The sequence below is a fragment of the Amblyomma mixtum genome, chromosome 3 (assembly GCF_055824585.1).
Source record: "Amblyomma mixtum isolate Tamu chromosome 3, ASM5582458v1, whole genome shotgun sequence".
In the NCBI taxonomy this organism is placed as follows: domain Eukaryota; kingdom Metazoa; phylum Arthropoda; class Arachnida; order Ixodida; family Ixodidae; genus Amblyomma; species Amblyomma mixtum.
The window spans coordinates 49,073,904-49,089,682 of NC_143014.1; the positions used below are offsets into that span (position 1 = coordinate 49,073,904).

The 15,779-nt window shown below is 41.9% G+C and overlaps 1 protein-coding gene and 1 long non-coding RNA gene across 3 annotated transcripts in view; one reads left to right on the forward strand and one right to left on the reverse strand.

Moving 5' to 3' along the window:
* Nucleotides 1-5,231, forward strand: part of LOC149350129 (uncharacterized) — a 35,566-nt gene extending 30,335 nt beyond the window's left edge. The window contains exons 2-3 of the long non-coding RNA XR_016290233.1: nucleotides 1,157-4,173; nucleotides 4,771-5,231. This is a non-coding gene — a long non-coding RNA (uncharacterized LOC149350129). The remainder of the gene's footprint in view (nucleotides 1-1,156; nucleotides 4,174-4,770) is intronic.
* LOC149350121 (uncharacterized) overlaps nucleotides 1-15,779 on the reverse strand; it is a 602,760-nt gene that overhangs the window by 204,036 nt on the left and 382,945 nt on the right. The gene's annotated exons all lie outside the window — the stretch shown is intronic.

Here is a 15,779-nt window from a genome sequence, read left to right on the forward strand (position 1 = left end):
TAGACCAGGGCTTGCACATATGCTAGTTCATTTCATTATCTGATACTCTGTATGGTCTTCTTCGTCTTTGAACCTCATTTCACTTGGAACTGCCTTAGAATAGAGATCAGTGAGGAATGAGCTTATGATATATCAAAGGATTTATAGTTATATATGAAATAAAATTGTATAAAATGATCAAATTTATTATTCAGTGTTGATTATTTAGAGTGCATTTATCATGCATAATATACTGAGGTGAAGTGTTGAGAATTCTTGTTTTATACTGGAAATTTTGAAGCTAGCTTCCTGGTTGTAGTTCCCTCCCATTTATTTTAATAAGTTGCAAAGCTTGCAAGGTTCGGTGGGGCAATGTACCTTCCACAGTCAGGTGGATGCTTAAGTACTTAATTACCGACACCGTTGCCATTAAGCTTAAATGGCTCGGCCAAAAAGAGAAAAACCGTTTTTCATTGCTGACTCTGGCAAGTGTAATTTTGCGTGACATTCCAGTTATTCTAGCTGTATTTTACAGCCAGGCTCCCTTGCTGTGGTAGCATCCTTGCATGTTAAGTGCTACATGGTGTAAGTTATACAGCTTTAAGCTAGTCTGGGGAAGTGCTGTAGATTTCATGTATTGTGCAAATAACTTAGATTGTTCGGCTCGTCAGCACTCGCTGTTAATAACTGCCTGAGCGTGCTGAGAAATCGCAGGAGACAAATATGCACTGATAGAGATTCTTCTTTGGTTTGTGTACAAAAGTACGAATTTCAAAAGAGTTGTTTAAGTGTTTCAAACAAACACCTCTAAATACATTTCTTTTTGTACATTATTGCAGTGACATGGACTGGGAAACCTATATATAGTGGGATTTTAAAATTTTCATTACTGTAGCTAGTCTGAATATTGCACCGCACAAAGAAATTTCCTTGTGGTGGAAGAGGAAGACAGACAATGGCTGATACTAGCATTCGTCACTTAATATTTGCAGCGTAGGCTGGCTCATTCTAAATCTTCCTGTAACACCACCATCTCCTCCAAAGTCCCACCAGTGATGTTGCATACACCTTGCTGCTTTAGAGCCATTGTCGGATAGGTCATGTTACTTAAAGTATTTTTCCATAATTTTCTAGGAGGTACTAATTTCCCTGGTGTTGTCTTTGTTTCGTTTTTCAGGTGCTGTGCGTGGAAACAAATTGTGCGCAATGGTAACTGCCTTTCTAGTTGAAGAGGCTATCAAGTCTTGGCTTCCCCATGCACAGTCATAAGTTCAAAAAGGTGACACTGTTATCGGCTGCCAGTACTGTATATACAGCATATGAACCTGAAGGGGTGCCAAGGACAAATTAAAATTAGCCTTGATTAATGGATTACCAGTTGTAATGAAAAAGATGTCACTGTTACTGCAAGCAGAACTTTTATAACCTAAAAAATTGAACAATGATTATATTGCTACTGCACACCTTTTCTATGTCTAAATAGAGGTGATGTATGGGTAGGTTTTTTTTCTTTACATCAAAGATGAAATGAAAGATTATGCACCTGAATATTAAGTCAGCTTTTGATTTACAACAGCTGGTCCACTTCCATCACAAATGAATGTTAGAGGTACGAAACATCGTACGTAAATGAATTAAAGCAAACCCATGTCGCCCAATTCCATCAGTGACATCACAAGTCTGTGCCAGAGTGGCAGAAAGCAATAAAGCAACTGTAATTGCAAATTTCTCAGCAATGAATGTCATTCGCTGTCAAACAAAAATCACAAATGCCATTGTCACTTGATTAGAGTTCATTTAATGGAAAAAATTTTTCTCTGAGCTATATGTTTCTTCACAACGTTCCATGTACAACCTTAAGCAAGACTATAGGCAGCTGGTTTGCTCCATATTCTGCTTTCATAAATTGAAATTGGCTCTACTACAGTCAGTGATTTTCAAGCTGATACTGATGAATTCTTTTTCGCAACTCAAGCTAATGCTAAGCAGGTGCATGCTGTAAAATGCATTAAAAGAGGCTGGTGCCATAGTGAATGACTTTTTTGGAACTGTTAATGGTGTATGAAGTGAAAGTGGTGTTCACATTAACTGCGAATGCATTCACTGGCATTATTTAATGGTAGCATTGAGCTAGGTGATATTGGATTGATTGATTGCTCAGCTGCATGGAAAAACCTATAACGCAGGAGACAACTTCACATCTCCAATTTTAAGCCATTTAGAATATGTAGCGCTGCTGCATTCCAAGCACAAAAATCTAGTACGGTCTTACTGCAGAAAAGACAGCAGTAGTTTGCACATAAAAATCAGGCAAAATTGTAACTACTGATCAATTTCATTTCAAACTGTCTTCAATGCATATGATGTGAAAAGAAAATAAATATTGTGTCTAGGCTTGGATCAAAATACGTTGATGCATGGTGATGGCAGTAAACTTAAACACAGTGATAAAAAATCCAAGGTTGCTAACATTTATTCGGAAGTTCGTAGGAATTTACTAAAACAGCACTTCTGTGAGGTATGATCAAGTTCTGTCTTCAGTATTTTTGCCCCTGCATGAATGGAACTTATAAGGTTTAGAAGAAGCCACTGCAGCTTAGCTTAGAACCTGTGGAGTTTCATAAAAGGTGCAGAAAACTCTTGGTAACAACTCACTTATCTCTAGAGTACGCGAACCGAAGCTTTTATCCATTAACTGCGCTTAAAAGGCTTCCCTTCAATTGAACCCTGCCTAACTCAAATTCTTGGTACTTTCAAGCTTGGATGATTACAGTCAACTGTAATCACTTTATTTGCATACTGTCAGTATGGATCACTCTGCTGAATGTAATAAGTGGACGCACTAGAAACGCCACAAAGACAAACAGTAGCGTAGTCACAACAGTTGAAATATTTACATCTCTTTGTCCCATTTGTGGTGACTGTATTAGTAGTTGAAAAGTGCTGTCGCCTGGTGTGAGCTCGTTATGTTTGAACTACAGCAAGAGCAGACATATTCCTTCTGCAGTTTCATAGTACATCATATCATTCATGGTGCTTGGTACAGGGCAGGAAAATGGGATTCTTGACAGCAGAAAACAAAGTGGACAAGTGTTGAAGGAGGAGCCTTATTATGCTTAGCCAACGTTTTGACCAGTGGACACGTCTTCATCTGGGCGAAGAAGAGTTCTTTCTGCCGAAATGTTGCCTTAGCAGACTGAGTTTCCCCCCTCAACCCTTGTTCACTTTGTTTTGTATGCATATACTGCAATTATGCTGCTAAGAAGGCCAGACTGGTAAATTTAGTTTCATCTGAGAGCACTGCAATGCACAGAGGATAAAAAATATGGAGTGTTCTTAGCGAGGCCTGGTGAACAGGTTTACCTACTGCAGTGCATAATGAAGGTTAACTCAGAACCTCTTTACTTCAAGTACATACCCAAGCAACCACAGATATCTGTCGGACGTACGAGCTAGATCCGAACGTCCTTTGCCGAGATCGGACGTCATCGGACGTACGAACACAATCCGATTTCGGATATCCGTATTCGTACATCCGCCGGACGTACGGGCAGTGTCCAATTTTGTATATCCGCATGAGAGCCGAGGTGTACGTCCGAAGGATGTAAGGCTGAGTATTCTCCCAGGCCATGAGTATGGACGTTTTTTATTTCACAGAAAATTCGCGTCTTTCGTGTATGTATACTGTTTTATTTGCATCAGTTGGAGGGTTTGACGCGAAGATGTTTGTAAATTGGCCGCCAACGAGCTAAATTTATCTAAGAGGAGAAGCAGGTGTTGCAGAATTTTGCAAGAACTCAATGACTAGTTTTATATTTATAAAACTTCTCCAAATTAGTGGAGTTGTGCGACATGTCCACCGTTTTGCTAGCTAAACTTGCCATTGAAACCATTCGTAACAATCAAAACTGCCGTGCATTCTGCTATCACCATCATCATAGATGTCAGTTCGCGGTCAGTCCAATCCAATCCATCAGTACGGCTCCATAGCGCTTTGTTGATTTGTCGCGTAGAGCTTTATAGCTCTGTTATTATAATGTGTGGCTTTGTTCAGTCTGTGGACGAAAGTAGTATGTAACTTAAGCAATTCGAAAGATACGGGAAGCGCCTGAAGCTCTTCTGGAGCACCGGAATCCCGTACTGCGTCGACCTTGGTTTAAAGAAGGCTTAGTGCACATGTGATTGCCTACGAAGGTATGTATAAAGTACACTTCTTGGAACTTGCTTCTAGGACAGTGCAGCATGCTCATATAACATTCGTTCACAGGACAGTGGGAGCAGTAAGCGCGAGGAGATGGCTTCCACAAGTGCGTGCTGTTCTCACACTTTCGGGAGCCTACATATCACACAGCTGCGGGAGCCCTAAACTCGCGCGGCTTGACGGAGTATTTTCGCGTCTTGTTAATTTTTAAGGCATCGCTAGGTTCACTGTACCTATATAAAGAGTGACAACGCGCGAAAGGCAGGCCATAGGGAGCACGTGTAGTTCGCAGTGGTTCGCAACGGAAGCTTTGCGGCTTTCTGTGCACAGTCGCGTACATACAGTGCTGCGCAGGTTAGTACCCTAAGGCCCATGAGAATAAATAAAGAACAGATACACTGTGAAATATGGTGTGGAAAAGTGAGAGCTGTTATTGCCTTATACTTTGAGGTGTTTGTTAAAGTGCACTGTCTGTTATGCTTGCAGCATTTAACACTTCTATTAATTGGTTCCAATGTTTTTACTTGGGCTGCTGCATTGTGCCATTTGTTTCACATGGCTGATGTTTGCCGCATTCTTTTTTATTTCAGAAATCCTGTGGGTGGGAAGATTACGGATGTGTGTCCCAAGCTTGCCACATTGAAGAGTCACATTTAAGAAATTTTCTGAATATAACCCATTGCTCTGCTGATCTATCATCAACCAAAATAAAATATGCGTGCTATGCATCAAATTGTTTTTGGTTTTATTACATCGCGCGGAGTGTAAAAAGCGCGCATGCACCATATATGCGAATATTTGAGAAAGATCCGCCAATGGACGTACTCAACTGGACGTCCGTCGGCGGACGAACCGTATACCTTTGGCCACCTTTCGGATGGCCGACGGACGTCTACCGGCTGTTTGCGGATGTTCAGCGGACGTACAGAACATCCGAAACAGACATCTGTCGGCCGTCCGAAGGATATCGGTGGTTGCTTGGGTATGTATTTTGACACTAGTTGGTATTTTCGTGCATGCTTTTTTAACTCAGAGTACTCTTGTTTTCACATTTCAGGGGAACAAATCTGACAACAGGAAGAGGAGGGGGAAAAAACTTCATTATTAGCCTTTTGTTGTAGTTAGGCAGTGGCACTGTCGTCTCAGGTGGCCTCCATGGGGGAGCAACTTCAAGGATCCAGTTTGCAATACTCGCTTGTACTTCTTTGTTGTCATTTCTTATAATCTTTTACCAGCAGGCAGCTGAGGTATATTGCAGGAGCTTTGCCTGCTATCAATACACACAGAACGTGCACTGCAACCCACTGGAAAGTCGAAAGCGTTTGCTTGCACACCTACTGCACATTTTTATCTGTTTTTTTTTCACAGAACAAAAGACTTGCTTTGAAAAGTTCTCTAGTCATTTCGTATTTAACATATCAGCTGTATTTTGCCCTTTCAAATTCTCTAGTCATTTCATACAGTGTAAGAGTTCTTTGTTGTTTTATTACTGCAATGTTTCTACACAATAATTAAATTGCTTTGGAGAAGAAAAACTTCTTCCTTAATGTATTTTTACATATGCCTGTTTGATGAAGACACAAAAAAAAATGTATGAGTGCCTTTTATGTAGAGCGCTACATTTATCACTCAGTACAGTAGTGGCCATTCATGTAAGCTTGATCATCACTAGTTGACATGCGCATGTAGCTAGGTCTCCATATCTCGTTGCACGTGCAGCTCAGTGACTAAGCTGGTTAACGCCGTGATGGACCTGACATGCCTTCCTCAAAACGCGCGAGTTTTTGAAGCCCCAAGGCAACACAGCTGGCTCTTCATAGTGGTTGACTGTCCACAGCTCGGTATGGCCTCTGACCACGGGAACAACGCAATGAGGCATGAGAATACTCTTCTTTGAGCAGGCGAGCGTCGTAGCTTCTACCACAGCTTCAAAAGATTCACACTGATTGCGAATAGAGGAAGCCTGCACGAATGCTGCAGATAAAGCTGGTACAATAGTGACTACTTCCACCCCAAATGCACCAAAATCAGGTGTCGAGTCATCCACAAGAACCGAAAGGAGTGAAGAATTCAAAGCAATCTCTCCCATACGACAGTCTAAAGTTGCACCACACTCTTGCAGAAAATCAATCCCAAGAATCGCATCATGCGTTGACCGAGGCAGCACTGCGAATTCTGTTCCACACGTTAGTCTACCAATAACAACATCAATATTCTGCACGGCCGAAGGTGTCCCTGGATCTGAACAATTACTCGCGCACAATCTCCCGCATCATATCAGCCATACAATGTAGAGGACAGACTTCAACACTGCCTACAGAGGTCAGATTAGCCAGTCTTCCAAACTTGGGAGTGATTCGATGGATCTTGAGAGCTTCGAATGTTCTACAATGTAATCAGGAAATTATAAACGTCTTCCACAATTCCTTTTACGAGGTGGCTGACTTTGCCTTCTTCAAGCATACCGGAATTCACTAGCTTGCACAACTTTAAGATAGCTTCGATGTATGCAGTGCAAGTTGCTTCAGGTACTTGCGCACGGTGAACCAATGTCTGTTCCGCAACCTTCTCTGCCGATTCATTCCCAAAATTTTTCTTGATCTCGCTGGTAAGGGTAGCCCATTACTTAGTGAATCCTCACGATTCCCATACCAGTCGAAGGCAGTGGCGGGAAGGAAGAACACCAGGTTAGCCAGTTTAGTAGCAGCGTTCCAGCGGATATGTTTGCTCACTCTTTCGTAGTGTGTCAGTCACTTGTCAATGTCCTCCTCAGGTTTTCCAAAGAATGTCCGGGGCTCTCGATAATGTGGCCAGTTGTTCACCGTGGATGGTCCTGGTTGCTCGGTATTGTCGTCTCGAGTCGTGTCCGATGGCTGTGGTGGGAAGCCAGAGAGCCTACGGCTTCTTTCATAGATTAAACGCTCCGTGGTCTATACCCGGCACCTCTCACCAAAGCTGTTGTGTGGTTGGTACACATGGGGGTTTATTTACAGAGAATCGATGGAAGCAGAACCACGACTAAGCCTACAAGTGTCCTTCTGCCCTTTGTCTTCTTTTTTCTCTACTGATCTTCATCTTGCGCTAATGTTCTATGAAGGCGCGGGACAATACAATGTAACTGCAATGTTCAATCTCTTCTGTTTATTATGTGAATTGTAATGCATCTGTATACCTATATTGTATTTGCACTGTATTACTTTTCTTTCCCTCCCAAAGTTTGGCACCTCAAAGGATCGCCATTCCTGGACACCGTAAATAAATAAATGACTGATTATTTTTATTATTATTGTTCTTTGTAATTTCTTTTGGGCTTCTGCTGTGAACCTGTTTTTATTTGTCCTTGCATATACTACTAGTATATAAATTCAAATTCAAAGTTCTATTTTTTCAGTTCATAATTTGCATTGTAATGCATAGGTATATATTGTACTTGCGATGTATCTTTTCACCTCCCCTAGTGTGCACTGTACTTATTATGTGCAATAAAATACTGATCGTTATTATTATTATTGAGGAAAACCTTCCGTTATTATGTACCAGGGAGTCTAACTAGGCACTGGAAAGCAAGGTGCTACGCTTATATTCGTGAAATCTTTAATGATTACCAGATGAACTTTTTGCTTTGACTTCTGTGTGTGACCTGAAGATGCACTTGAAAGCCCTCTATTGATTTTTGTATTCCCTTCATGTTTAGATGAAGTTGTGCTTCAAAATATTGGTTAATCTTTTTAGTTATATCTCCTCTGGGTCTAGCCCCAAGAGACACAAAACCTCCTCAAAATGTCCCAAAAATAAAGCCCTAAAACATTTGCAATCTGCCCAGGAGGTGCTCACTTTTCCCGAACACATCCAAAAAACGTACCCACAACTAGCAGGGTCCAAAAAGTTGTGTCCCCCAGGGAGAGCCCCAAATGGTTAGTGCTTGATTTCTTGGTTCTGATTGACTAAAATTATTCCTTCTTTTGCATAAAGCTTTAAAGGCATATAAACACACATTTGTGCGAAATTTCAGGCACATACTTATGTTACAGGTGGTGTAACACACTTGCCCACTCCTGTCAATGCGTGCTGGCTCGGCCGTCGTGCACTTATCTGTTTACATGATATTCATTTTGCCCATATCAGAGCAGAAAGCAGCGCCATGCAGAAATCATTGACTAGCTGTGCTCTTAACCACACCCGATGCTGTGCTATGATCATAACCTATTTATAGAAGCTCAGCAGTAAGCTTGCTTGCAATGAATTCTACGGAAAGCCTAATTGTGAAAGAAATCCAGGCCCACATCTTTCATGCAATTTGTAAAAGACACAAATAGCCCGAGTTAATGATTAGCAATCATTGCTGAAATTTGTTTTCATTAGTCCATCAATTAATGCCATTTTGTCTGAGGCAGATAGCATTAACCCCTTAACCGTTTTCGGACGAGCTGCGCTCGTCCTTGCCAAGCCGTTCCCAAACTGTTATGGACGACTGTAGCTCGTCCTCGCTGAACAGGTTCTTCCCTTCAGCGTTTCGGACGAACAGTGCTCGTGTATGGTTTAGATGGCATTTTGCTCGATAGATGGCAGCACTGATCTGTTAATTTCGTTTTCTTCTACCGCATAAACGTTTTTTCCATATGGCAACTTGGGTTCTAAAAATGGCATCCGGTGGAGGCGACGCATGTTTTGCTGGGCCGTCTTCTCGGAAAAGACACTTTTCTTTGTCGTCATCTTCTTCAGACGATGGTGATTCAGACATCGAAGTGTGCATTGTTTCACCCGTCGAGGACAACAGTGATGACGTTCGTTGTGCTGGTCAGTTCTGCCGATGAAGAGAGAACAGCTCCGAGGCGAACTTCGTGAGCGCACGTCAGTGGATGAAGATCGACGTCAGCAACATCCCTACGCGACGTCCTCTGTTTCCTTTTCTGTCAGTTCCTGATTAGACCACTATATGCTTGCCTGATGACTTGCTTGAATATATTTATCGCTTATTACCAGCAGGAAGTTGGTTTTGTGCATTGTAGGAAATAATAAATTTGAATATGCTAATTTGACTTCGTGTTTGCTTCAAATATTTTTTTAAAGATCGAATGCATGCTTTTTATTCCAATGATAATCGAAATCAGGAATAAAAAAAATAAGCAGTTTTGTTAAGAAATTCGTTGATATAAGAAAACGGTGAAGGGGTTAAACAAAGTGCAAAACTGAGAACAGGGCTACCACTCTAAAATCGCCTTAATTCTCACACTAGCTGCATGGGCATGTCAACTTGTGATGATCAAGCTTACATGGATGGCCACCACTGTACTGAGTGGTAAATGTAGAGCTCTACATAAAAGGCACTCATACATTTTTTTGTGTCTTCATCAAACAGGCATATGTAAAAATACATCAAGGTAGAAGTTTTTCTTCTCCAAAGCAAAAAAATACATCAAGGTAGAAGTTTTTCTTCTCCAAAGCAATTTAACCCATTAGCACCCAGCGTACTTTTAAAAGTACAGCTAAAATGTTTATGATTTAAACATGAAAGATTGAATTTTTCTTTTCAAGTAGGTCATGCTTTTGTCACGAGGGGAGCGGCCGATGCCCCTTATCTAAGAAGGCGCGTGTCCTCTTCTCAGTATGGCATTTCTTCATGGTGAAACTTCAGGATGTTTGTTTCCCCCAAACTGGACCGGTAGTCACTGGCTTACAGTTTTCTCGTGGCCACGTTTATGTACAGTCAGGGACAAAAGTCTCCGGACCATGTGTTCCTCAAACGAAGCTTATAGCTCTACTATGAGACAGCGGCTGAAGACCGCACTTGTGGAGATGAAAGAACAAAGAATTTAACTTTTACTTCCACAAGTGTGGCCTCCAGCCACTGACTAATAATAGAGCTATTGGCTTCGTTAGAGGAACACGTGGTCCGGACACTTTTGTCCCCGACTGTACATATCATGCTAGTTTCAAATGTAGAGCAGCATGAAAGACCAAAATAAACAATGGATGCTCTGAATGTCCCGCAACTTTGGCTTTTTTTTGCACTATGATGGATTATATGCTGCTGTACTTTCTATAGTACACTGGGTCTTCCTGTGTGCACAACGGCGCCTATGTCTTCCAGGTCATAGATCTTATGGTTCCTTAAAATCCTTTGGAAAAAAAACCCTTTGTCTGCTCAGCGCGATCTCAGAGATTGCTGTACTTGCCGCTAGCTATCCTGGATGTGACGATGTCGTGATTTTAATTGGTCATAGTAAAGTTTTGGTGATAAGAACTGGATGGTCTGCAGACCAGATGGTTACTGTTATGCATTTCACACCTACTGTGGAAAGCCCTTGAGTTCGCAAAAGAAACTTTTGTAAGCGCGCGTTGTTCTGTTGTTGCCAGAGGTGATTTCAACGCTTAGTGGCCATTTCATCTTTTTTGGCAAATTTTTTAACAGTCAAGACATTCTTATAGCGCTCTGCCGGGAGGAATTTCTGGCGACAGGAACCATTCGCCAAAACAGATTTAGGAAGAGCTCACTTGATCCAAAGAAAGCAATGGAATAGAATCAGCCAGGAAAAATCGGTTCTTGCTTCAGTGGTGTAGGTAACATGCTTTTTTTTTTAAGTCTATGGACAAAAGTGTATGTCAGTATGGCCTGCAGCTATAACAACATTCACCCAACATGTTTTGTAAAAGGGTGGTTGCCTAGAGCGCACGAAAAAACAGGACTTTTTTAAGCCAAAACTCCTTTCATTTAGCAACAGGGGCATGGCAGGTGTTGACTTTTCGGATCAAGCTGTCAACTGCTACGACATCGGCATCAGGGACAAAAAGCGGGGGGTGGCTGTCGACACGAAACCTCCACTTTGCAATTATGAACGTTAGAACAATCTGCCAAATTGCTAGAGATGAGTCTGCTGATTATCTTGATTTGGTAAGAAAGTTACTCGTCCTTACCGACGCCTTTCACGCCGCAACCAGCAGTTCGCAGACACTCTGGCTCAATCATGTATGATGCGTCCTTGAAAAGGAGAAAGCGTCCCGTGCAAATTAGAATAACTGCAGTGCCAGTATAGCCAGAAAAGATTCATGAGGGCATGCAAGAAGAGTTGCATCACCCTGCGTAAAAATCACCGACACATTGATAAAATTTATGCCACCAAGTAGGAGTGGGGAACAGTAGCCACATGTGCTATGGGAAGGACCCAGCGTACTGTAAAAAGTACACCTGTGTAACTTAGAAAGAATGAAGCAATCGTAACGAAATTTACCTGATATGTTTTTCTTTAAAAGAGAGGATTGTGCCCTAAAAATAAAGAAAATCCCTCTGTTAGATTTTTCTTGGCCCTAATGGGTTAATTATTGCGTAGAAACATTGCAGTAATAAAACAACAAAGAACTCTTACACTGTATGAAATGACTAGAGAATTTGACAGTTCAAAATACAGCTTATATGGTAAATACGAAATGACTAGAGAAGTTTTCAAAGCAAGTTTTTGTTCTGTGAAATAAAAAACAGATAAAAATGTGCAGTAGGTGTGCAAGCAAACGCTGCTTACTTTGCAGTGGTTTGCAGTGCATGTTCTGTGTGCAGTGATAGCTGGCAAAGCTCCAGCAATATACCTCAGCTGCCAGCTGGAAAAAGATTATAAGAAATGACAACAAAGAAGTACAAGCGAGTATTGCAAACTGGATCCTTGAGGTTGCTCCCCCATGGAGGCCACCTGAGACGACAGTGCCACTGCCTAACTACAACAAAAGGCTTAATGAAGTTTTTTCCTCCTCCTCTTCCTGTTGTCAGTTTTGTTCCCCTGAAATGTGAAAACAAGAGTACTATGAGTTAAAAAAGCATGCACGAAAATACCAACTAGTGTCAAAATACATATGTACTTTAAGTAAAGAGGCTCTGAGCTAACCTTCATTATGCACTGCAGTAGGTAAACCTGTTCACCAGGCCTGGCTAAGAACACTCCATGATTTTATCCTCTGTGCATTGCAGTGCTCCCAGATGAAACTAAATTTACCAGTCTGGCCTTCTTAGCAGCATAATTGCACCATATGCATACAAAACAAAGTGAACAACGGTTGAGGGGGGAAACTCAGTCTGCTAAGGCAACATTTCAGCAGAAAGGACTTGTCTTCGCCCAGATGAAGACGTGTCTGCTGGTCAAAACATTGGCTAAGCATAATACGGCTCCTCCCTCAACACTTGTCCACTTTGTTTTCTGCTGTCAAGAATCCCATCTTCCTGCCCTGTACCAAGCACCATGAATGATATGATGTACTATGAAACTGCAGAAGGAATATGTCTGCTCTCAGGCAGCTCCGATTTTCCTTTTTAGGAAAAAAGACAGCACATAGAGGTTCTGTGTTGACTACCGTCGCTTAAATACAGCCACGAAAAAATACATCTGCCCGCTTCCACGTAAACATGACGCAATTGACTGTCTGCACTCAGCTTCATACTTTTCTTCCATTGATTTGAGATCAGGCTACTAGCAGATCCCCATGCACGCTGCAGATAAAGAAAAAACAGCATTCATAACAATAGATGGACTTTATGAATTTAGCATTATGTCTATTGGATTATATAATGTGCCTGCAACATTCGAGAGGTTCATGGATACAATCCTGCGTGGACCAAAGTGGTAAATTTGTTTATGTTATTTGCATGACGTAATTTTCAGCAAAACATTTAGTGAGCACAACAGCCGTCTGGATATAATGCTTGATTGCGTGGAACGAGCTTGTCTTCACTTCACTTCACTTCACTTTATTACCTTAAAGACCCCACTTTGGGGGTATTACATAAGGGGTGGGAGTACAAATATAGGTTGAAAATGATTGCTTACATGATATTTATGAAATGCATATTTAGACTGTTCACAAAACTTTATTGGCAGGTGATGGCATCAACGTCGTGGGGAAGGCCATTCCAGTCTTTAGCAGTGCGAAGAAAAAAGGATGCGGAAAAAGTGACGGTGCGGATGCGTTGGCATGACACTTGCAGTGGATGGCCGGTGCGATGAGATATGCGAGCGGACGGTGTGATGTAGGGTGGTTGTCCGAGGGAACTGTAAAAAAACTTATGAAACAGACTAAGAGAAGCAATGCGACGACGATGGGCAAGAGTTGATAAACCTGATTGTCGTTTAAGTGACGATGCACTGATGTCGTATGAATAGGCAGAATGAATGAACCTCGTGGCGTGATTTTGGACAGATTCTAGTGAACTGATGAGATATGCTTGTTGCGGGCTCCAGATAGCAGATGCGTATTCTAGTTTTGGTCGAATGAGTGATTGGTAGGCGAGAAGTTTAATACTTTGAGGGGCGTGCCATAGATGACGTTTCAAAAAACCCAATGACCGGTTAGCTGATGCGACGATGTTCGTTACATAAGAGTGCCAGGATAGATCCTGGCACAAGGTGACACCTAGGTACTTGTATGAGTATACAGATTCTAGTGGAACATAAGCAACGGAGTAAGGGAAAATATGGGGGTTACGCCGGCGGTGAAAAGACATGAGTTTACATTTATTAGGATTAAGCGACATTAGCCAATCATCGCACCAGGCATGCACTGTGTCAATGTCGTTTTGGAGCTGTGATTGGTCAAAGGTGTTAGAAATCGTGTGGTAAATAACGCAGTCGTCTGCAAACAGACGAACGTTGCAAACCAGGTTTGAGGGTAAGTCGTTTATATAGATTAAGAATAGGAGGGGAGCAAGTACAGAACATTGGGGTACGCCTGATGTTACTGGAAGAGGGTTGGAACTCTGGTTGTTAACGAGAACAAACTGGGAGCGGTTAGAAAGGAATTCTTCGATCCACATTAAGACGTTAGGATGCAGTTTTAGCATGGTTAGTTTTAGCAGTACACGCCTGTGGGGAACTTTATCAAATGCTTTAGCAAAGTCTAGAAAAATAGCGTCAGTTTGTAAATTTAGGTCGAGGTTAGAGTGAACGTCATGAAGAAAGACGGCCAGTTGAGTTTCACATGACAAACCCTTGCGAAACCCGTGCTGTGAGAGATGAAAGAAGTTGTTAGCGTCAAGAAAGTCCATGATTTGAGAATAGATGACGTGTTCCATGATTTTGCAAGGTATGCTGGTTAATGATATCGGACGGTAATTTAAAGGAGAATCTTTGTTACCGGACTTAAAGACGGGAATGACCTTTCCCACTTTCCAGTCATCCGGAATGGAACCTGTAGAAAGCGACTGTGAAAACAATAACAATAAGTACATTGCAGAAATATTCTTAGTGTTTCGCAGTATTTTGGAATTAATTTCGTCGACGCCGGCCGATGATGAAGTTTTAAGGTGTTCAATGAGCGAGGAAATGCCGGCTTCAGAAAACGCGATAGCAGGCATGCTGGACTCTATATTGACGGCGAAAGTTGCAGTTGGTGGGTGAATTTCATTAGTGAACACAGATGAAAAGGCGTTATTAAAAATTTCAGCGCACTCAATGTCATCGGCTTCTTCTCCAGACTCTTTAGTTAGAGTGATGGTATGTGCGGGGTGTTCACTTATGACCTGCCAAAACTTTCTGGGATTGGAAGTCAGCAATTTGGGGAGGTCGTTGTGAAGAAAGAGTATTTTGCGTTGCGAATTGCTGATAGGTAGGTGTGTTCGGCTGCATAGTATTTCACCCATGCGCACTCGTCGTATTGCTTTAATTTTGCCGCACGGAAAAGGCGTTTCTTTTTATTGTCGAGTCTTTCTATCGTTTTGGTATACCATGGCTTCTGGCGGTCCGGGTGGAAGCTTATTTTGGGGATGTATCTATTGGTTAGTTCGCTAACCTTTTTCTTAAAACGGGACCAATTATCATTTACTGAATGATCGTGAAAAGATGCTTCAAATGTTGTGAGATATTGGTTTAATTCAGGACTAAAGGCTTCATAGTTTCCTTTGTCGTAGAGACGAATGGTTTTGTTTTGATTCTGGCGTCGTGATGGGTGGAACTCAAATGTGGCGTGGATTACTTTATGGTCGCTGATTTCGCGTAGATAAGTGATAGATGAGAGGGCTTCCGGGTGGGTAGTCAAGATTAGATCTAAGATGTTTGCAACGCGGGTCCTGAATTCAAACAAATGTCATTTTTGAACCGTGAAACAATTCTTCTTGGTCGCTTAAATGATAAAGAAGGTGTTCGACCAGATCCCAAGAAAATTGAAGCTGTCAAAAGTTTTACGGTGCCCCAATCAGTAAAAGAGATGAAGAGCTTTTTAGAGCTCTGCTTGTACTTTCGACACTTTATACCATGGTTTGCGGATATCACTTACCCACTCACGTGTCTGCTGCCTAAAGATCCACCATTCACATTTGGACCAGCAAATCTGAAGCAGCTTTTTGTGATCTGAAATTTCTTTTCATCTCGGGCCCCATCCTACGCTATTTCTGCCCACCAACACCAATTGAAGTACACACTGATGCAAGTGGTATCGGCATCGGCGCTGTACTTATACAACACTATGGCCACAATAGTGTGGCCATAGTGTGCGCTCGTTGAGTAAGTGCGAAAGGAATTACATGGTTACCAAGCAAGAATGTCTCGCCATTGTTTTCGCTGTACAGCACTTCCACTGCTATCTGTACGGGAATGCTTTCACTGTCGTGACCGACCACCACTCG